Here is a 13,775-nt window from a genome sequence, read left to right on the forward strand (position 1 = left end):
CTCTCTGACATGAAAGTTATTTCTTTCACCAATTTTCAGTCATATAAGCTCTCCTAATTCTTGGGTTTATTCTCTATACATGGCTGACTTAATCTATATTGTATGTGGAATAAGCAGCAAATACTTTGGAGATTCTTCAAAATGAAGTGTAAAGTAAAATGTAAAATGAAGTGAAGTAATCAGGACAAAGAAAATATGACAGAAGGAGAGAGAAAATGAAATTACAAGATGAACTCTACCCCTTAAAGGCCAGCACTTTTTTTTGAGGGTGATCTAGTCATGCATCACTTAATGACAGGGATATGTTCTGAGAAATGCATCCTTAAGCAATTTTGTCATTGTGCAAACATCATGGAGTGTACCTACACAAACCTAGCTGGTATAGCGTTCTACACACTTAGGCTAGATGATATAGCGTGTTGCTCCTAGACTAGAAACCTGTACAGCATGTTATAATACTGAATGCCACAGGCAATTGTAATACAAAAATAAGTATTTGTGTATCTAAATATATCTAAACATGGAAAAGGTACAGAAAAAATATAAAAGATAAAAAATGGTACACCTGTATAGGGCACTTATCATGAATGGAGCTTGGAGGACTGGAAATTGCTCTGGGTGAGTCAGTGAGTGAGTGGTGAGTGAGTATGAGGGCTCACATATTATCATACACTACCATAGAATTTATAAATGCTGTGTACACTTAGGCTACACTAAATTTATAAGAATAAATTTTCTTTCTTCAATAATAAATTAATCAGCTTACTGTAACTTTTTTACTTTAAACACTTTTAAAATTTTTTCTTTGACTCTTTTGTAATAACACCTAGCACATTATACAACTGTATAAAAAATACTTTCTGTCCTTTTCTATAAGCTGTTTTCTTTTTTAATAATTTTTAATTTTTTTTTGTTTGTAAAAAATAGGACACACATATACTAGCTTAGTTGTACACAGGGTCAAAATCATCAACATCATTGCCTTCAACTTCTACATTTTGTCCCACTGGAAGGCCTTCAAGGGCAATAACAGGCATGGAGTGGTCATGTCCTATGATAACAATACCTTCTTCTGGAATATCTCCTTTAAGACCCTGCCTAAGGCTGCTTTACAGTTAGCTTTTTAATATGCATAAATAGAAGGACTGTAAAATAGCAATAAAAAGCAGAGTATAGTAAATACATAAATCAGTATATGGTTGTTTATTATCATTATCAAGTATTACATTGTATTAGTCTGTTTTCACACCGCTATAAAGAACTACCTGAGGCCGAGGTGGGCAGATCATGAGGTCAAGAGATTGAGACCATCCTGGCCAACATGGTGAAACCCCGTCTCTAATAAAAATACAAAAATTAGCTGGGTGCAGTGGTGCATGCCTGTAGTCCCAGCTACTCAGGAGGCTGAGGCAGGAGAATCGCTTGAGCCTTGGAGGCAGAGTTACAGCGAGCCGAAATCATGCTACTGTACTTCAGCCTAACAGCAGAGCAAGACCCCATCTCAAAAAAAAAAAAAAAAAAAAAAAAAAAAAAAAAAAAACTACCTGAGACTGAGTAATTTATGAAGAAAACGGATTTAATTGACCCCCTTCTCTGCAGGAAGCAGGCTGGGAGGCCTCAGGAAACTTACATTCTGGTGGAAGGAGAAGGGAAAGCAGTACATCTTACCACAGGAAAGCAGGAGAGAGAATAAGAGAGCAGAGTGGGAAGTGATTTGAGTAGGGACACAAAGCCAAACTATATCACACACAGTATACAGAATTGTATGTGTGTTACTTTTATCTGACTGGGAGCCAATAGGTTTGGGTACACCAGCATTACCATAAACATGTAAGTAATGTGTTGTGCTACAATATTACAAAACCTAGGACATCACTAGGCTATAGGAATTTTTCAATGCCATTATAATCTTACGGGCCCACTGTTGTGGTCTGCTGTTGTCTGAAACGTTATGTATTGCATGACTGTACTAACTCTTCTAAGCAGCCCCCTAACTCTTATCCACCCCTAAAAGAGACCAGAGCTGGGAAGGGTCAAACTGTCCTGTTATAGAGGCCATAGAGAAGTTACTCCAGTGCATGAGCTATATGCAGACAATAACAGCAGTTATAGCAACAGCTCCTAAGACTTCCTATTGGTCAAGTTCTATGCTAAGTCATGATTTTATCTAAATAAAAAATTTATTTAATCTTCACAAGAACCCCATTCTTAGTAAGGAACATTTATTCCTCCTACCCATGTTTCCCCTTGACTCCTTAGGAGGGAAGCGTTTGGGAGGCGCTCTCTGGGCTTCTCAGTTCTGCCCCCTTACTTCCTTTCTTTCTCCTCAGGAGGAGTTGGGAGAGGGTGAGTTTGAGAGAAGGGATGAGCAGCTGCAGCTCCTTTTGAGGGGAGGTCTGTTCTCCAACCCAGGAAGATCTCTGTCCTCCATACACTAAGCTTGCTCTGGGGAACTCTGCCTCTGTACTTCTGGAGACCTGATGTGTTCCTCAATTTAGCTTTATCAGTAATAAGCCTGACACCATCTACAATTCATTATCTGAAACTCCCAGAGTGAGATGGGTTTCAAAATTCAGAATTTTTCAGATTTTAGAAAGTTAATATGATTCACATACAGGTTCTAGGTCAACTCCCTATCATCAAATGCATTAATATTTTTGCAATAAAAGGTATGAATATTCACACTGAATGAGATAAATTAAGACTACATCACATCAGTTCAGATCAGATTTTGTAGTCAAATGAGTTCAGATGTGCTTCATGGATGTACCATGAAGATAAGGAAGCTTAAGCCTCAGGCTCCCCCAGTTGCGCAGGCCACCTCTTTGGCCAGATAACTTATTTTGTACTTATACTCGTGTGTGTGTGTGTGTGTGTGTGTGTGTCCCTCAAAAATAGAAGCTTCAGGACGCAGAAAAGCTAGAGCGCCCCCCAGAGACAGATATGATCTCCTCCCCTAAAACCCTGATACACAAAAATGTAGGTACTATTATTATCCCCATTTTACCTAGGAAGAGACTGAGGCAAGAGAGGGTAAGTGCTTTGACACCCAGTGCCAAGTGGCAGGGTTTGGTTTTAAACCCAGGTGATGTAAGTCCCGAGTTTGTGCTTTTAACCACTGCCTTTCTACATTTGTTAACAAACATTAAAAAAAAAAATGTTGACATTCTCTTCAGCTAAAATAAATCCTAGAGGATATTCTTTATCCCAATAAATATAACCTAAGGAATCCCAATTTCTATGAAACCTCTCAGTCTAATAGGAGAAGAATGAAACTCTTCTAATAATGGCCTCTAGTAATTTAGGAAAAAAGCACTACAGTAACATTTCTGTATACTTCCTTCTAAAGAGAATCCCCAGAATTGGATCTTATTCACACATTACCATTTTCCTGATATTGAGCCTTCATTATTAAGTGAATACTACTCTTTTCCCACAAAATGTAATTGTATTTGCATTCCTTAATATCCTATGTTTGGCTTTTCATGAAATTCAATCTGAAAATCAGTAAAAACCATGTACATAGGATCCTGTAACATTGCTATAATAGTAAACAATCTCACATTTCTCTGCACAAAAAAAAAAAAAAAAAAAAAAAAAAAAAAAACAACCTAAGAGAAAGGGAAGAGGGAATACCCATACTTTACAAATAAAGAAACTGAGGACAAGAGAAAGTAACTTCTCCAATGCCACCAAGTATTGGCAGAATTGGTAACAAAACTCTGGACATTTTTCTCCTAGGTCAAGGTGACTGTAATTCTCTCTGTTGTATAAAAGCTTGAAAAATAAGTTTCTCCAGAAGGAGAAATATAGAAAGTTGTTTATCTAAGGAGCATCAACTCTGGACATGTAGGTTACAATTTATTAGTATTTCATGCATAACTTAATCTACTGAATAAATACTGATGGAGTTTCTGAAAAACAACAAAGCCATTCATATATTCTGACTGATTCTTATTTCTTTCTCAGATTCTCCCCTTGGATTAACAGAACAATAAAGAAAAATTTTGTTCTACTCACAATTATAGTAGTATTTAAAAATATTTTATTATGATATATAAAGTTATAGAGAAAATGATGATCTCTCGAAGAGGATAATAATGATATTCGCTACCCATCTATAACACACCTAAACAGTTCTCCATGTATTTGTTTTGGATTTATTCTTAAGTAATAAAGTCCCTGTGAATGTTTCTCCAATACCATTCTTTTCTTGCACTATCCAAGAGTAACCAGCAACCCAAATTTTGTGTATATTAATCCATGATAATTTATATAGTACATTTATATTTAAAACTATTTTCATATAAGATTTTTGTGTTTACATAAAATAACTAGTATATGATTAACATATCATATACACATACATATATATGTATATGTGTGTATATGTATACCTTAGATCTATCATTCTACAATTTGTTTTTATGCTCAATGCTATTTTGAGATTCGTGTTGATATCTAAAGCTAGTAATTTTATGTCTTTAGCTTTTGTGATATTGCAAATGGGACTTTCATTCCAATTATGTTTGCTAACTGGTTATGGCTGTTATATTAGGACTTTATTGATTTGGAATCAGGGAAACTTTCTGAATTCATTTATTCATTCTAATAGTTTGTAGATTCTCTTAGATTTTCTATGTGGGCAATCATCTGAAAATGATCATTTCTCAGGGTGGCCAGCTTCTTTGCAGAATAAAGAGTTAACAAGATACCTGATTTCTAAAATAAAATTATTCTCCAGTATTCATAAGCATACATTCCAGTACAGATATCCTATCCCCATCTTGAATGTTTTTCAAGAGGTAGAATTATAACCATGCTCTTTTCTTACTCTGTCATCCAAAGATTTTATTCTGTGGAGATTACTTAGTGTGACTTCAAATGGAGCACCATAAAGCCACAGGACTGGAAGTGAATAGATGACTTTTATTTTAAGAAGAGTGTGTTACCTCACTTAGGAATACCTGTTATTTCATATAACAATGGACTTTTTGGAGAAATTGTCTTTAGATTTAGGAAGCTCCTAATCAGATTTCTATTTAAATAGATTGAAACAAAGATGTTCTCATTTTGTTTATCAATAAAACAAGTTGGAGAAGAGCTGTGAGTTCAACATCATCTGTTATCATTGGGAAGAAAAGTAGGGTCACATAATGAAAATCAAGGTCAAAGATCCATTACCTTTGTTGCTATTTATTCTGACCACCTATCAATGCTGGAGGAAATGACCAGTAATCTCAATAAAGCAAGAGTCTCCTGGGAGACCATAGTCTGGTTTCCATGAGAACTGGGAGGCAGAGCTTTAACTGTATATCCTTTCTCAGTATTTTAAACTGACATCGTTAAAGGACATTTCCTCCAAACTCTGCTGAATAGAAAACATGATCAAATAAACTCTATGTATCAATTAGGATTCTTTGGATGCCAACATTAGGAACTAATTTAAGCAAAAAAGTTATTGGAAATATTCTAGGTAGCTCAGGGAGTCAAAGGAAATGTAGAACAATTAAGCCTCAGGAAGGAAAGGTATGAGGGCAGCTCTGGGAATCTGAGTAACAGGAAAGCATGGATAGTCTCTTCAGAGAACTGCCAGGTGCTAGCTCTATACATACTCCTGCCTGTGTCACTCCACTGAAGGTCCAGACTACTGGAAGATAAAGACTAATTTTCCTGATTTGTACCACCTGGCCCCTTCTTGATGGGTGTTGGTATTCCAGCTATTCTGGAGACTGAGGTGGGAGGATCACTTAAGTTCAGGAGTTGGAGACCAGCCTAGAAAACATGGAGGGAAGCAGGGAGGGCATCTTCATTGTTATGTTATTCTGAGACTGTAAGTGACGCTGAAGGGGATTTTACCAAGGAAATCAGGGCTTGCTTACTCAAGAAGGGGGAGAATTGGGATACACGGGGACATAACAGGCATTCATTTCACTCCTCTTTAGTGTGCATTTTACCAAGGCCTAGCACAGTTGCCTCCTGGGAGTAGCACCAAAAAGGTCTAGGACCCCAAAAGGAAATGACTCCAATGAAATGAGAAAGCCAGAGAGAAATCCTACATCAAGTCTGCGGACGACATCAAGCTGCCAGCATAGACCTCAGTCTTCTAGGAAAAAGTAGCCTTATCATACATGTGACTAATGAAACTGAGCCTTTGAAATCTGAGATAGTCTGTTCAGTGGGTATTTATGAGTAAGCTGACCTAGAAAGCTTCCAGGAAACAAAGACCTAAAAGGATTTTTTCTTTTTTTCTTTTGTCTTTTCTTTTCTTTTCCTCTCTCTCTCTCTCTCTCTCTCTCTCCCTCCCCACCTCTCTCTCTCTCTCTCTCTCCCCCTCCCCCTCCCCCTCTCCCTCTCCCTCTCTCCGTCTCCCTCTTTCTCTCTCTCTTTCTTTCTCTTTCTTTTTGCCTTTCTTTTCTTCAGACTATTGTTTGGGCAGATAGCTCTCTCTCTCTCTCTCTCTCTCTCTCTCTCTCTCTCTCTCTCTCTCCCCCCCGTCTCCCTCTTTCTTTCTCTCTCTCTCTTTCTTTCTTTCTTTCTCTTTCTTTCTGCCTTTCTTTTCTTCAGACTATTGTTTGAGCAGATAGTGCCCCCATAAGACTTCTTTGGTGCTGATCTCCTACCATGAATCCTTGGCTTCTCTACATAGCTGAGGTTTCTTCCTAAGACATCTCTTCTATCATCCTCATTTTGCTCTGCTGCTGCTCCTATTACCCTTGCCTGTAGGGCAGGTAAATGTGCAAACTTAGGGCAGGCTGCCTGGGTTCAGGTCCTACCTCTACTACCTACTTGCTGGGTGACCTTATCTGTCTTTGTCTTGGCTAATATGAGTTACTGCTGCTGCTTTACCACTTACAGCTTTAGACTTTCCCTAATCTTCCCTCCTTCTAAATAAGATTTACTAAGATGATACCCAGTCATAGAATTACCACCACTTCCTGATAGCATCCAATCCAGAGAAAAGCCCGAGTTCCTTAAGGCCTTTCCCAAATCATCCAGCATATGACCAAATTCTATGATAAGTTCTTTCAAACACTGTCTTACTGAGATACCCCAGATTTCCCTATGCCATGCATTCTTCCTCTGTTACAAGGAATAAACTCAACTTGTTCAGCTACAGGTGTGTTCCTGGTGGCCCTTAGCTGGAGTGTACTGACACAATAATGGGCTTTGAAATTTGTGATCCAGTTTGGCATCCTAGCTGCACCACTTACAGCTATGTGACCTTAGGTATCTTACCCACTACTTCTATGAGTTCAAATTCTTTAGATTCCGTTTATTTGTGTCTTCTTCAGTTTCTTTCATCAATCAGGGTTAATAGTTTCAGTGTACAGGTCTTTGACTTCTTGGTTAAATTTATTTTTAACTTTTTAAACTTTTTGGGAGCAATTGTGAATGGGATTTTTAAAACTTCTTTTTCAGGTAGTTTGTTGTTAGTATATAGAACTGCTACTAATTTTTGTATGTTATTTTTTGTTTCTACAACTTTATTGAATTTTTGTATTAGTTTTAATAGTTTTTTGGTAGAGTATGTTTTAAAAATATATTGTATTATTATGTTTTCTTCTAACAGAGAGACATATTTTCATTACTTCCTTTCTAACTTAAATTCCTTTGATTTCTTGCTGTTGTCTAATTGCTCTGGCTAAAACTTCCAGTACTATATTGAATAGATGTGGCAAGAATGGGCATCTTTGTCTTATTCCTGATCTTGGAGAAAGTGCTTTCAGCTTTCCTTGTTGGGTATGATGTTAGCTGTGAGTTTGTCATATATGGCCTTTGTTGTGTTGAGGTACATTTCTTCTATATTTAATTTGTTGAGAATTTTTATCATGAAAGAATTTTGAATTTTGTCAAATGCTTTTTCTGTATCTATCGAGGTGATCATATGGTTTTGTCTTTCATTCTGTTAATGTTGTGTATCATATTTATAGATTTGCATATGTTGAGCCATCCTTGCACCCAAAGAGTAACTCCCACTTGATCATGGTGAATTATTCTTTTAATGTGCTGTTGAATTTGGTTTGCTAGTATTTTGTTGAGAGTTTTTGCATCTACGTTCATTAGGAATATTGACCTATAATTTTTTTTTTGTAGTGTCCTTGTCTGACTTTGGTTTCAAGATAACGCTGGCCTCATAAAATGAGTTTGGAATTATTAACTCTTCTTACATTTTTTGGAAGAGTTTGAGAAAGGTTGGTATTAGCACTTCTTTAAATGTTTGATAAAATTTGGAGTGAAGCCATCAGGTCCTGAGCTTTTCTTTGATGAGAGATTTTTGACTGCTGAGTCAGTCACCTTACATATCATTGGTCTGTTCAGATTTTTTATTTCTTTATAATTCAATTATGGTAACTTTTATGTTTCTGGGAATATATCCATTTATTCTAGGTTATTCTATTTGTGGCATATAATTGTTCATAGCAGTCTCTTATAAATTCTTTTTATTTCTGTGGTATCAGTTGTAATGTCTCCTCTTTCATTTCTGATATTATTTACCTAAGTCCTTTTTCCTAAATCTAGCTAAAGGTTTGTTGATTTTGGCTATTTTTTCAAAAGTTTTCTTGATATTTTCTATTGTATTCCTAGTGTCGATTTCATTTATTTCTGCTCCTATCTTTTTTGTTTCCTTCTTTCTACTCAATTTCTTTCTTTTCTAGTTCCTGGAGGTGTAATGTTAGGCTGTTTATGTGAGATCTTTTTTTTTTATTTTTATGTAGACATTTATTGCTACAAACTTTGCACTTACAACTGTTTTTGCTTCATGCCATAAGCTTTGGTATGTTGTGTGTCCTTTTTCATTTGTCTCAAGATGTATTTTGATTTCCCTTTTAATTTCATCTTTAACCAATTAGTTGTTTAGAAGCATATTGTTTAGTCTCTGTTTATGTGAACATTTCAAATTCCTCCTGTAATTCATTTCTGGTTTCATATTATTTGGGTTGGAAAAGATACTTGATATGATTTCAATCTTCTTACATTTGTTAAGTCTTGTTTTGTGGCCTAACATATGATCTATCCTGGATTATGTTCCATATGCACCTGTGAAGAATGTGTATTTTGCTGCTGTTTGAATGGAATGTTCTGTATATGTCTGTTAGGTCCATTTGGTCTAAAGTGTAGTTTCAGTCATATTTCCTTATTTTTTTTTCCATCTGGATAATCTGTCCATTGTTAAAAGTGGTTTATTGAAATCTGCTACTATTATTGTATTATTGCCTATCTTCCCTTCTTAACTATTAATATTTGCTTTCTATATTTTGGTGCTTGGATGTCTCTTGCTGTCTTCCTTTGTGATTAAGTGATTTTTCTCTATGGTATGCTTTGATTCCTTGTTTTTCTTTTTTGTTTGTTGTTGTTGTGGTTTTTGAGACAGGGTCTCATTCCATCACCCAGGCTGGGGTGTAGTGGCATGATCTCAGCTCACTAAAACCTCTGCCTCCCAGGTTCAAGCAATTCTCCTGCCTCAGCCTCCTTAGTAGCTGGGATTACAGGTGTGTGCCACCATGCCCAGCTAACTTTTGTATATTTAGTAAAGATGAGATTTTACCATGTTGGCCAGGCTGGTCATGAACTCCTGACCTCAAGTGATCCGCCTGCCTCGGCCTCCCAAAGTGCTGGGATTATAGGCGTGAGCCACCATGCCCAGCCTGATTCCTTTTGTCTTTTGCGTATCTACTATAGGTGTTTGCTTTATGGTTACCAGGATAGTCACACAAAATATTTTATATTTATAACAGTATATTTTAAGCTGATAAGTTAACTTTGATTGCATACAGAAACTCTATACTTTTACCCCACACCATCTCCATTTAATGTTTTCAGTGTCACAATGTACATCTTTTTATATTTGTATCCCTTAAGAAATAATTATAGATATTATTCTTTTTTAGTAATTTTGTCTGTTAACCTTCATCTCCTGTGTGAAGGTATTTTTGTGTCTGGGTAGTTATTCAAACTGATGTGTCTGTGGAGGGACAAGCACTAGAAAGTTCTATTCTGTCATGTTGCTGATGCCACTTGCTCAATATCATTTATTATTATTAGCTCAGTTATCATATTATTTTCTTCATCTAAAAAACATGAATTCTAAGCTTTGTATTTGATTTTGCTTTTAAAGAATAGTTGAACTATCCTTGATTTTATTCCACTTGTTCTTGCAAAATCACATAAATGTGAATTCCAGTGTATGCATGTGAATGCATCCATGCATGCATTTGGTGAAGGGATGAGAGGAGGGCCTTACATTTATTGAACATTACATGACAGACACTTTGCCAGTTTTATTTATTTATTTTGAAACGGAGTCTTGCTCTGTCACCAGGCTAGAGTGCAGTGGTGTGATCTCAGCTCACTACAACCTCCGCCTCCCAGATTCCAGTGATTCTCCTGCCTCAGCCTCCCCAGTAGATGGACTACAGGCATATGCCACCATGCCCAGCTAATTTTTAATTTTTTAAAAAATTTTTGTGTTTTTAGTAGAGACAGGGTTTCACCATGTTGGCCAAGATAGTCTTGTTCTCTTGACCTTGAGATCCGCCCACCTTGACCTCCCAAAGTGCTGGGATTATAGGCGTGAGCCACTGCGCCCAGCCAGTTGTTTATTTTTAATAGTGGAAAAGCTATACAGACTATTTCTGAAAATATTTTTGAGGCTAGATGTGAAGTTTTTCAACAGAGCTATTAACAATTATACTGAAAGAAAGGGCCATCCTTCTGAGGAATTCAAGACTGCCTTAAGTCTGGATTTAGATTTAACTTTAAATTCTCTGCTAAAGATATGACCTCCAATTTTTTTTTCCAAGAAATGTCTTTGACAGCCTGTAAAACAAATTCAACTCACATGAGACTGTAAATCAAGTTAGGATATGAAATCACATATGCCACTTTCTGGCTCCCTAGAAGTTTGACAGCAGAGTTTAGGTTGCAACAAGCTTCGAGATATCCTAGAAGACATTTCATGTCAAGGTCTGAAATGATTACATGATTAAAATTGCTCTTTAATAATTAAACATGCCATCTGTATAAGGCAGAGGGTGACCTTTCACCCATGATCTTTCAGGCTGTTCTAGAATTTCTGCAGTTGGCACATATGGTATCAGAAATCCATTGCTATTCTTCCTTTGAAATATTAGAAGAGTGGACTTAGAGCAGCTGTTTTTGTGCTGCCAGATTTCATTGAAATGTGAGTTTTAAAAGCCCTTGGCTTGTCATTTTGAGTTAGCTTACCTTAATCACGAATCTCACCATAATGTAATTCAGCTGATACCTGAAACTCAATATAGCAGAACATTTGCTGAACAATGCACTTAGCAATAATAACCAAGCAAAATGTAAATTTTTCACTGAAATAGCCTTTTCGTGCTATTTTTGTCCTCAAAAATGTCTAATAGATTATAAATACTCCTTTTTCTATAACTACAAAATACCAGGAAAACAATCTTGAGTCATCATGCTTTCTTTCCCCAAGTTGGAACTATACAAGGGAACATGACATTTGGAGATCTGCTGGACTATCTGCTTTAGGATTTCAAGATTGATAGTACTACTAAAAAATTGATGCAACCCTGTCACTAAGCCAACTGTAGTAATTAGACCACAATTGATGAGTACACTTGTATGTTTGTCTTAAAAGTCATATCAGACAACTTCCACAGTTTAATGATTGACAGTTATAATGGTCAGAAAAAAGGAATACCAGTCACCATAATTTCTCTGTGTTTGGTAAGGAAGTATAGACCCTGGCTGTAACAGTGCTTGCTAATTAACCTGTAGGGTACTGGAGACTTCTAATCTGCCTGCTTTCAGCAGACTGTTTGTTTATTAAAGTTCAACTGTTGCACTACATTCAAGTGCTTTCATTGTTGACTTTAGTACTTCTTTTGGAGATAAACTCAACTTTTCACTTTTTTTTTTTTTTTTTTGAGATGGAGTCTTGCTCTGTTAGCAGGCTGTAGTGCAGTGGCGCAATCTCCACTCACTACAACGTCCGCCTCCCGGATTGAAGCAATTCCCTTGCCTCAGCCTCCCGTGTAGCTGGGACTACAGGCATGTGCCACCATGCCTGGGTAATTTTTTGTATTTTAGTAGAGACTGGGTATCACCATGTTGGCCAGGATGGTCTCGATCTCCTGACCTCGTGATCTGCCTGCTTCAGCCTCCCAAAGTGTTGGGATGACAGGCATGAGGCACCATGCCTGGCCATCTCCTCACTTTCATTTAAAGCCTTTGTACGAATTTTAAAGCTGAAAACAAAGATTAGTGAGCTATTCTTAATCTTAAAATATACTTCATTTTTTTTAAAAAAGGCAAATTGTAGGGATTTTTCTCTCATTATTTAAATTTGCTTCTCATATAAACATATAGCCAGGAATCAGGCAAAATGATCTTGTTTGCTTTATTGTTGTATTTATTGTATTCAGGATTGGAATTTAATGTATTGAATTTCAGCTGGAATTCATTGGGCATAGGCATAACATAAAATACAGTTGCCATTTTTTCCTCCAGCAAAATTTTAAGTCATGGAGATAAATAATGAGTATTCATTTATTTATTCAAAAATAGGTATTTATTAGTTCCTCTTAAATATATATATTTTTTGTGTTGGAATACTTAACACCGTGGATGAGACATTTAAGAACTCAATCTATACATAAAATAGAAGAGACGGCAATTCATTTTGTGAAGGGAGGGTATGCTAGTTACTCACTGGCTGCTGTGATTTCATCGTGTCCCCCAAAGTTCACGTGTTGGGAATTTAATTCCCAATGCAACAATGTTGACAAGTGGGACCTTGAAGAGGTGATTAGGTCACCAGGGCTCTGCCCTCATGAATGGATTAATGCCATTATCTAGGGAGTGGGTTAGTTATCATGGGAATAGGTTCCTTTTTATTAGGAAGGAATAATGAATTCATGTTATCTTGCCCTTCTGCCTTCTACCGTGGGATGATGCAGCAAGAAGGCCCTTAACCTTGGACTTCCTGGTCTCCGGAACTGTGAGCCAAATAAATTTCTGTCCATTATAAATTACCCAGTCCCAGGTGTTTCACTACAGCAGCGCAAAATAGCCCAAGACACTAGCTAACTCTCCAAATTTGTTCTCCATCCTTCTCTGCCCTACACTGACCTACATGAGTTTCTTCGCTTCTCTGACTTTGGGAGAATAGATAGTAGGAGAAGAGAAAAATTAGGGTATTTATTCTCCCTACTCTCTCAGCCAAACTATGTTTCCTCTGTTATGACCACAGATTCTGTTGCGCAGTTCTTCTTCAGTTCTCTCTGATTTCAGCCTCTCCACTTTCTGCTCTGTCCCTTCAGTTGCAGGGATGGTAATAGCTTCTCTTCATTGTTAGTCCCTGGGTGCTTCACCATCCTTTGTTATTGTTACTCTTGGCACCCCTCTGTATTTAGTCCTTTCATTGAATTATCTTCAATTAACCTTCCTGCTGGGCTGCTTACTGTCAGAGACAGGAATATGGAAGGTACAGGAAGAGAATGCAGGGATTTCTTTACCTTTAAATTTTCAGTACATAGACCGCAATAGAACTGAACAAAGCTACCATCCAAATTAAAAATATGCAATTTCTGTTGCTACCAACAGATGGCATTAGTAGTCGTACTTGGTTATTTAGGGCCAGGAAGTGTTCTATTCTTGACTCTGTTGGTTATTTTTCTCTATTTTTAAAAAATGTTTTACAAATGTTAGCTCCATCTACACCTGATAAATGCAAAACAGTAAGAATGTTGGAAAAAACTATTTTAATAGGCATATAT

This window comes from Saimiri boliviensis, chromosome 10, assembly GCF_048565385.1.
Source record: "Saimiri boliviensis isolate mSaiBol1 chromosome 10, mSaiBol1.pri, whole genome shotgun sequence".
Classification (NCBI taxonomy): Eukaryota; Metazoa; Chordata; class Mammalia; order Primates; family Cebidae; genus Saimiri; species Saimiri boliviensis.